Below are 10,790 nucleotides of genomic sequence, written 5' to 3'. Positions count from 1 at the left end.
AGCACCCAGGGGTGATTTTACCCTCATGTTGGCACTTAAAAAAAAAAAAATTCACAGCTGAGACGCCCCAAAATCAAAACTCATTCAGATGTAACATCTCAAACTAAATCTTTACGAATTTCTTTTTGTGCGACTAAAAACAGTGGAAGTACCGTCTAGTGATATCAGTAATTTAAGCCTTCACTCATTAACAATAAAGCAGGAGAGCAGTATTTAGTCAAGTACAATTTTGGGATATTGTTATCCATATAAGTACTTCCACTGGTACTTTGCATTTTTACTCCATCCAATATATGAGAAGGAAATGGAATGGCTTTTGCACATTTTACTTTCAAAACATACAACTGTTGATTTCAAATTTCAATGCCATCTATGTTTTTTTGACGGTTTGTCCAGTTCAGAGTGACAGGAAGCTGGTAAACCATGAAGAGCTTGCCAGTCTACAGGACGATTGACACAGAGAGTCAGACAACTGCTCACACTCTGCTTCACACTTACAGTGAATTTAGAATCACCACTTAACCTAACGTGCAAGCCCTTAAACTGTGGGAGGAAGTCAAAGTACCCAGACAGAGAGCCTATGCAGTCACAAGGATAATATGCAAAATCCACACATTGAATTTTCATGCAGTGTTGTGCACATGACTACAAATTTGTCACATAGTAAATAATAGATAGAGCCACATAAAAATGTAAACACTGTTGATTTTGGCAATTTGGGGGGCATTGTAGTTACTGTTACTTATCATAATAAAGATAAAATTAGATTACAATCCTTTCCTCAGAACTATAAAGTTGCAATATTAACAGGTCTATTCAAGTCCGGAACGCTTTCCACTGTGAGTTATCTGTATTTTTAAATATCAGATTTATCTTTCTAAATTTATGCTGGTGGTATGGCTTCTTGGAGACTGCTGAGCTTTTTTTCAAATATGCATTTATTTTTAAAATGGCCGATAACTTTTCACTCAAATCTCTGTTCTGAGGTGGCAGGAAATGTGTCAAAATGATCTGAGTGTCTAGGTTAGAGTTGGAAGGGGAAAAAAGAAGTATGGAAGAGCTGTTTTGCAAGAAAAGTCGGTTTAACTTATGGTGAACAGCAACCACTGTGGCCACAAGATGAAATTGCAGGATTACAGTAATAGCATTACTGATGATTGAGCAACATTAGGCGTTACACACATTTGACCCAAGCGTTCACAGAGGGAGGGTTTTATGGGTATTTCTTCTTATGGTGGCATAGTCTTGGTTTAAAATATATGGACGGGACAGTGAGCTGATTCATGTAGACCAGGAAACAGAAGAGAAGACGTGACTGATGAAGGGCATTGTGATGTAGCATAACTTAAGCAGCAAGGAAGGTGATAAGTAAATAGCATTAGCAGACAATTGAAGTTCTTTTTAAGCACACTTTATTGCTAGCATCTCCCTTTTACCATAAAACAATCAATCAGGCATGCAAAAATCCCACTGGCTTTATACAAGACTTTGCCCATACCTGACCTCGTTAGTCCCTACCATTGAAACAAAATAGGTCAAACCAAATAATACAATTCTAAACAAAGAACAGGAATAAAGTCATGCATGAAACTGACAAACTCATTTACTCAACTAAATGGTTTGTAAAGTAAAACACTGCATACAATATAACTCAAAAGGCTACTTTAAAGAAAACAAACAATACTATACAAAATGAAAACCCTCCATTTGGTTACACCCAGTGATCCAATCATTGACCTCATGACCCTATATAAACAGGAAGTAGTGGGCGGCCCTTCCCATACACCCGTCTCACATACAGGACCTGAATGCATAACATGGACACCATGGTAAGTATAACCAAAGCAACATAAAGAAACATAATTTACTAGACATGTGCCTGTAAACAGAAGAAAATTCAGATGATCTGATGGTTAGTAGTGTTTGCTTTAAAACACATGCATGGATGTAAAGAATGTAACTACTGCTACCACAAACAAAACCCGGGATATTGTGTGTTAAGAGAAGTTACACCAGCACTGTCTAAATTAAAGCATTATGGCTGACTGTAAAATAACAGAACACAGAATAACAATATACGCAAGTGACAAATGGCAAATGAATTCTGTCCTAGCCACTTTGTCACATTCCCCCCCCCTTAAGTCCGTTACTCTTCATAGGAACGGGAAAGAAAGTCTGCCACAACATTCTTTTTCCCTGCCCTATATCGAATCTTAAAACAATATGGCTGCAATGAAAGATACCACCTCGTGATCCTTGCGTTGGTGTCTCTCATTCTGCTCATCCACTGTAAAGCTCGATGATCGGTTTCAAGCACAAATTCACCTCCCAGTAGATAGTATCTCAGAGTGTCCAAAGCCCATTTTATTGCCAAAGCTTCTTTTTCAATTGTGGAATACTTCATTTCTCTGGGGAAGAGCTTACGGCTTATGTACTGCACAGGTCTTTGGTCCTCTCCATCACCTTGCAGCAACACAGCTCCCAGCCCAACTCCTGAAGCATCAGTCTGTACAATAAACGGGCACGTAAAGTCTGGACACTGCAACACAGGCTCATTACACAAACAGTTTTTCAAATCCATGAATGCAGCCTCACACTCTGGAGTCCATTTAATTTTGTTGGGGCATGATTTACGAGTTAAATCACTAAGAATAGCTGATCTGGTAGAGAAATTAGGGATGAAACGACGATACCAGCCAGCTAAACCCAGGAAGGATCTCAACTTTTTCTTTGTAGTCGGAGGAGGACAAGAGGCAAGGTTCTCGACCTTACTCACCTGAGGGCGGATGACCCCACCCCCAATGACGTATCCCAGGTACTCCACCTCGGTCTGTGCAATGTGGCATTTCCCAGGGTTGATGACTAGTCCAGCTGTTCTGATGCGTTGCAGGACATCAGCCAGATGTTTCACATGGTCCTCCCATGTCTCGCTGAACACCACAATGTCGTCAATATACGCTGCTGCATAGCCATCAGCTCCTTTCAGAACCAAGTCCACCAGCCTCTGGAACGTGGCTGGAGCTCCATGTAGTCCGAAAGGCATAGTTCTGAAACGATAAAGTCCGCTGGGAACCCTGAATGTAGTTAAATCCCTTGAGGACTCTGTTAGGGGGACTTGCCAATAACCTTTACAAAGGTCGAGTGTTGTGAGGTACTTGGCATTACCCAAGCGCTCAATCAATTCATCCACTCTTGGCATAGGATATGCATCAAAAGCAGAGACAGCATTAAGTTTTGAGAAGTCAACACAAAATCTCTGTCTTGCATCATTTTTCTTGGGGACGAGTACCACAGGGCTACACCACTCACCTCTAGATGGCTCTATAATCCCTGTTGCAAGCATTTCTTCCACCTCCTGTTTCAATGCTGGCATTAGCTTTGCTGGAACTCTGGAGGTGGTATCCCTGATGGGTGGTTGATTCGAACAACGCAGGTGTATGTCATGCTGAATAAGATGGGTGTAGCCTGGCTTTGTGCTGAAAAGCTCCTGTGGCATTATGGCCGTGAGCTCCTCCTGCTGTTCTGGTGATAGATGGCTCAAATCCGGAAATAGCTTTTCTTCAGTACTGGTGGGAAAGAATTGCTCTTGAGGCTCTTCTTCCTGCAGTACAACACGAGCCCACAACTGAAGTGATTGCTCTGGCTTCTCAATCCACTCCCTCAACATGTTGACATGAAACACCTGTTGCTTTTTCCGACGATTCGGCATGTTGAGCTCATAAGTGACAGGACCTGCTTTCCTGTTTATCACAAATGGCCCCTGCCATTTGGCTAAGAGACTGCTTTCAGTGGTTGGCAAAAGGAGCAACACTTTTTGTCCTTCTTTAAAGGTCCTCCTGCGAGCTGTCTTATCATAGTTCTGTTTTTGACGTCGCTGGGCACTTACTAGGTGACAATGAGCCAGTTCCTGAAACTGTTCAAGCTTGTCCCTCATTTTCAACACATAAGAGAGGGAAGAGCACTGTTTTTCAGGGCTAGCTTCCTCCCAAGCTTCCCGAAGTACATCCAGTGGACCTCTGACATTATGGCCGTACAAGAGCTGAAACGGAGAAAATCCAGTTGATGCTTGTGGTACCTCTCTATAGGCGAAAAGCAAAAATGGAAGCCATTGGTCCCAGTCTTTTCCCGATTCTCTTACGAACCTCCTCAGCATTGATTTCAGGGTTTTATTAAACCTCTCAACAAGTCCATCAGTTTGTGGATGATAAGGGCTCGTTTTGATTCCGGTAATTCCCAGAAGTTTGTAGACTTCTTTCAACAGGTTGGAAGTGAAGTTTGAGCCTTGGTCTGTCAAGATTTCTTTGGGAATACCCACCCTTGAAAACATCTGTATCAGACAATTAGCTATTTGGCGGGCTTTGACCCTTCTCAATGGGAAAGCTTCAGGATACCTTGTTGCATAGTCACAAATCACTAGAATGTACCTATGCCCTGAACCACTTCTCTCCAATGGGCCGACAATATCCATGGCAACACGAGAAAAGGGGACGTCTATTACAGGCATAGGAATGAGTGGGGCTCTGTCTCCTTTCCTACTTGGGGCTGTCAACTGACACTGTGGACATGATTTGCAAAACTGGGCAGTGTCTGAAAATTGCTGTGGCCAAAAAAAACGAGTTACCATTCTGGAAAAGGTTTTAAGATGTCCTAAGTGGCCTGCCCAAGGAACTGAATGAGCCAACTGCAAGACTACAGGCCTTAAGCTTTTGGGAACAACCAACTGGTCACCAACTTTGCTACGACGATATAGTCGTTCATTCTTAACAATGAATACTTCCCGTACTCTGTCTGTAATCTGTGCTGATTCTTGGGTGCTCTTAGCAAACAGAGGTGCTAAAGAGGGGTCCTCCCTTTGGAGTTGGACAATATTGCTCGGGACAACCAGGAGCTCATCGATCTCTGGTTCAGGAAGTGACTCAGCAATTTCTGTCCCCCTCACTTTTTCCTGTCTTCTCTGCATTTTACTTTTCTTTATATGCGGCCTACTTGGTCTGTCAATATCTGGAATTTCACTGTCTGCATAGGGCAACTCACTCAAACCTGGCTCTGACTGAGAAGCTTTATTACCAGACCTAGTGACTACTAGCAGACCTTCACATGCAACATGCAGATTCTTCTCTTCTCTGTCCTTCTCTGTCTTTGCTAATAACTCCCCAAGAATTGGCATGTCCCGGCCCAACACAATCTGGTAGGGAAGTTTATCCATTACTCCAACTGTAAGTACGTACTCCTTTTCATTAACTTGAAGGCAAACATTGGCAATAGGATAATCAACATTATCACCATGAACACACCAGACTTTAACTTTACCACAAAATGTGGTGTCGCTAGGGAGGCAATCTTGCCTGACAAGTGTGCGGCTACTGCCTGAATCCAAGAGGGCAACACACGGTTTTCCCTCAATGAAAACACAGATGGTGTGCTCCTGATCACTGGAGGGTACTAGAGACTCTGTTTCTTCCTCTAGCAAGTCAAAACACTGTGGTGAAAGACACATGTAAGTCTTACTGACTTGCTGACCTGGGCAATCTGCCTTAAAGTGACCTGCTTGACCACAGGCATGACACACCAACGGGCCTCTCTGCTTTACTTCTCTAGCGCGGCTACTGCTAGTGATTGGGGAACTTTGTTTAGGGCTTTTAGCTTTGTACCCATTCCCACCCCCGGACCTACCCACAAAAACATTGGCTGAACTGGGTTTTCCTACCATGTACCCTTTTTGTGGGCGTCGGGCTGCAAGAAAAGCCTCTGCCATCTCTGCAGCTTCTTTTGAAGTGGTGGGGTTGCGCTCTTTCACCCAGGTCCTCAGCTCTGGGTTAAGAACTCTGAGAAACTGTTCCATCACTATGACATCTCCTATTTGGTCCTTTGTCTTCTCCTTTGGAAGCATCCACTTTTCATATAGGTCTTTAAGGCGGGTTCGCAGCTCTTTGGGTGTCTCATCGTCCTTCACCGTCATGTTGCGAAATCTGGTTCGGTAAGTCTCAGCACTTATTTCAAATTTTTCAAGAACGGCGGTTTTTACCTTATCATAGTCCATTGTTTCTTCAGTGTCCATAGCAACATATGCCGCACGTGCTTTACCACTAAGAAGTGGAGCCAGATGCAGTGCCCATTCTTCTTGTGGCCACTGACATCCTGTTGCAATCCTCTCAAAAGTGGTTAAATAATGTTCAATATCTTCATCCTCACCATAGGGCTGCATCTTCGGGCCTTTCCAACCGCTTACTCTGCCCAGATTGGATGAATGTGGTGCTGCGGAAGATTCAGGGGGGTTTCCTCGCTGTTGAACAGGTTGCTGCACCTTTTGCCGCACTGAGGAACTCAGAGGCACTCCGGAATCAGCTACTGCACCTTCCCACAGCATCTGATGCTCCCGGTGCTCCGACTGGACCTCCTGCTGCAGTTGGCTGAACTGGTGTTGCATTCTATGCCACCGTTCATCCTGGCGTTGTCTGTCCTGCTCCCATTTTGCCTCACGGTCAGCCTGCTGTTGCATCAGGCCTTTTAATAAAGTTGAGAGCTCTGAGAGACTTTGTGCTTCCGTGCTGTGCTCACCCGTAGCTTCTGGCAGGTTGCCATCATCTTGGGCCTCCTCTGGGGGAAAATCTGTTGGCCCTTGAGGTTTCCTTGACTTGGCTGATTTCTGCATTGCTATAACCTATTGGCCTGGAGCCACTGCTGCCACCATTTGTGATGTAGCATAACTTAAGCAGCAAGGAAGGTGATAAGTAAATAGCATTAGCAGACAATTGAAGTTCTTTTTAAGCATACTTTATTGCTAGCATCTCCCTTTTACCATAAAACAATCAATCAGGCATGCAAAAATCCCACTGGCTTTATACAAGACTTTGCCCACACCTGACCTCGTTAGTCCCTACCATTGAACAAAATAGGTCAAACCAAATAATACAATTCTAAACAAAGAACAGGAATAAAGTCATGCATGAAACTGACAAACTCATTTACTCAACTAAATGGTTTGTAAAGTAAAACACTGCATACAATATAACTCAAAAGGCTACTTTAAAGAAAACAAACAATACTATACAAAATGAAAACCCTCCATTTGGTTACACCCAGTGATCCAATCATTGACCTCATGACCCTATATAAACAGGAAGTAGTGGGCGGCCCTTCCCATACACCCGTCTCACATACAGGACCTGAATGCACAACATGCACAACATGGACACCATGGTAAGTATAACCAAAGCAACATAAAGAAACATAATTTACTAGACATGTGCCTGTAAACAGAAGAAAATTCAGATGATCTGATGGTTAGTAGTAGTGATGGGCAGATGAAGCCCCATGAAGCACTGAAGCTTTTCATCCAATTGGTTCACCCCAACGCGAAGCTTCATGAAGCTTCATTTGCTCTAGCAGGACACCTACTGGACGTAAAAATAATAGCTGGCATGAATTTGAAGAGTGTGGCATTTTGCACACAGCCTGTAAATGTCAACAACAAAAGGAGTGTGTAAAACATGTATATTGTAGTGATGGCAGTATACTGTGTATATTTATAGTGGCAGTATGGGAAATGATTATTTGGAAATGCTTGAAATGGAAATGATCATTTACTGTGAGGTGAGGTGTGGTTGGGGTGTGGACAGTAGTTGTGCTTTTGTAACGTTGAGGTATGGACAGCTACACACTGAGGCTTTGAGCCTCAGTCCTGCCTGTTCACATTTTATTCTGTAAAAACTAAATTTTCACTGCTTTTACGTCCTTTTTAGTGGGGAGAACATAGCTGGGATTTAATGATTTAACAAATCTTTTGAATCCTTTGTCCTCCACAATGCTAAATGGCTGGGAGTCCTCAATCACCATGCTGACCAGGTCTTCATCTATTTGAGATTGTTCTCCTGAGGAAAGACAATAAAGACAAAGCACAAATATAAATATCACACACGTAACTTATAACAGTTGTATAATATTGTTATATCATTTAGTAACATTACTGCATGCTATATTATCATTGCATTTGATGGCTCACCTGGTCTTGCTCCACAATCGGTGTTCCTCTTATTCTCATGCAAAGCTCTGTAGTGCCTAAGCATGGATGAGGTGTTGTTGTTATATCCCAGCTCCCTGGCACATAGCAAACACTTCACCTTGTACAAAAGTCAAGACAGCTCAACATAAATTGCATTGCACCATCAGTATTATGACAATACATCTTCTGTAGAAATTTACATACCTTGTTGGGAGGAATAAAATCAAAATGTTCCCACACAGGGGAGGACATCCTCCTCTTCTTAGCTGGCTCCATTCTCTCCTGACTTTCTCTCCTCACTCTCATAAACCTCCAAACGGTCTCCAAACTCTCTCTAACCGCAACTCTCCATCAAACACCCACATTTTGAATGAAGTCTGAGGGGTTTATATCGCTGTCCTATCTCGCGGCAAAGTTCGAACCACTTCATGAACCAGTCACGTGGTACAGCCGGGCAGCGAGGCTTCGGACGTCATCATTTTCAGCTCCTCCCATAAATGAAGCAAGCCTCGATACGCGCTTCGCGGAAACGCCCCCTCCATTACTCGACACACGCTCCGAAGTCTCGATACAGAACGTCCCATCACTAGTTAGTAGTGTTTGCTTTAAAACACATGCATGGATGTAAAGAATGTAACTACTGCTACCACAAACAAAACCCGGGATATTGTGTGTTAAGAGAAGTTACACCAGCACTGTCTAAATTAAAGCATTATGGCTGACTGTAAAATAACAGAACACAGAATAACAATATACGCAAGTGACAAATGGCAAATGAATTCTGTCCTAGCCACTTTGTCACAGGTATGACGCACCTCCCTCATGTTTTAGTCAAGGCTATTACATATCTTAAATTTCAAACGGGTGCTAATGATGTGATTATGATGGAACCCTAAAGCCCTGGGTTGAGAGCTAGATAAAAAAAAAGGCAGCAGATCTTCTGGAGGTTTGTAAGGCTGTTTCACAGCTCGTCCAAGAGGCTTCTTCAGCTCTAAAAAGCAATATGGAGAGTCCCAGGTATTTAACCCCTAGTGGGCGTTGTCCCCTTTGGAGGTGAACCAGGTCGTTGAGCCACTATTGATCATGTTAGTCATAACATGAGCTAAGGTGTGGAAAAAAAAGACATGGGCCATTACCATCACTAGTGGTTAAGGGCGAACCTACTGTGAGACCTTGTCCCCAAGCCATCATGAGACTTATTGAGGTCACCTGACACAAGGTGTGAGTGGGGGTGAAGCATCTGGGAAGACTGCATCATCGGGGGCTGATAGCTGGTGTCATAAATTACCACCTGTATTCAACGCTGGTTGTTCACAGTGGACATAGATCAGGGGTGTCAAACATAAGGCCCGATCCAGCCCACTGGATAGCTCTGGAAAATGTGAAGGACAGCATAAATTTTGGATTTTTAACTCTACTTTTTTTTAATGTTTTACAGTTTTTCCTACAGGTAAAGACTCTCCCATGGCCATTCATACTGCACCAAAGTAATCAAGTAACAGATAAACAGTTAAATTCAGAAATTTAAATGACAGAAAAGGTCTCGTTGTACAATAATTTTTGCTTGTTTTTTGTCAGTTAACAAAGACTTTCTCTTTTATAACTAAATGAATTGAGTGCATTGAGCTACCAGAGCTTTTTCTCTAGTTTTACACATTTATTTTATACAGCTGACAGATTTATTTCATTCACTGCAGCAGCATTTCTTTGTTGTGTAGAAAGACTGATGTGCATTCTTGAAATTGCTCTTCTTTATTTTTAATCTCACTGATTTAATGTATATTTAAAATTCTTTACACTGACAGAAAATAGACTACCACTGGTCCGGCTAACTTAAGTGGGCTGTATGTGGCATCCTCAAAAGTATCCTTTGTCCTTTAGGTGCGTTTGTACAGCGGAGTCCTCTCCTGTTGACGAGGCTATTCTATGTTGAACCTTGTGTTTATAGAGCAGGTGTTTCATCTACATAGAGGTCCGAGCACTCCTCACTGCCCTGCACAGCAAACACTATGTTGTTTAGCTTGTGTTTTACCCTCGGGACAAACCAGTTTGTATCTGGTTGTGATGTCATTTTTGGAGAAAATACTTCATTCATTCAGGGCTTCTTCAGTCCTCAAAACAAAAAGTGGATTTCTCATCACCCACTGGAACTCAAAGTAGCTGTGATCAGGACCTCTACACCATGGGAGAAGAACATTATCTCTAAGGGAGGACAAAAAGAAGAGGAGTACACACATGTTGGCCTAAATCAAATCAGCAAAGATGCACAGGAAAAAATGTCAGAAACCAAAATGAATACCAAATGGAACAACTGTCGTCCTTTATGTAGCAAGTTTGTCAGAGAAACTACAGTTGCCTTTTTTTAAGCTCTCAAGACTACTATGACCTGGATGACTGAAACTATGGTAAATGATAACCTTTACTCCACTGAAGATTAGGAAGTTTACCACCTAAACAGAATTTAATGCTGTCGAGTCACAAGACTACAACTTTTTCCTGATCCCTGGGGTGTAACCGTATCAGTAATACAATATCGTTAAAACTGAGTTTTTCCTTCCTACTGTCACCATGTGCTTGCTCAAAGGGGCTCATCTGATTGTGGAGGTTTTCTCTGTATTATTGTAGGGTGTTTACCTTAAAATCTCAAAAAGCACTTTGAGATAAATAATTGAACTAAATTCTCACAGGATGTTAAAAGTAAAAAACAACTCACAATCCACATTCAATCAAAACGGACATCAAACTCATATCTTGCTGGAGAGACTGGTCCAAATGTGGAGTGAAGCCT

This window comes from Aulonocara sp. 'chitande type north' Nkhata Bay, linkage group LG6 (genome assembly GCF_057382095.1).
Source record: "Aulonocara sp. 'chitande type north' Nkhata Bay isolate Kocher_YH1m ecotype deep benthic linkage group LG6, A_spYH_male_GT1.1, whole genome shotgun sequence".
NCBI classification, from domain to species: Eukaryota; Metazoa; Chordata; class Actinopteri; order Cichliformes; family Cichlidae; genus Aulonocara; species Aulonocara sp. 'chitande type north' Nkhata Bay.
Note: the sequence above shows the minus strand (reverse complement) of the source record.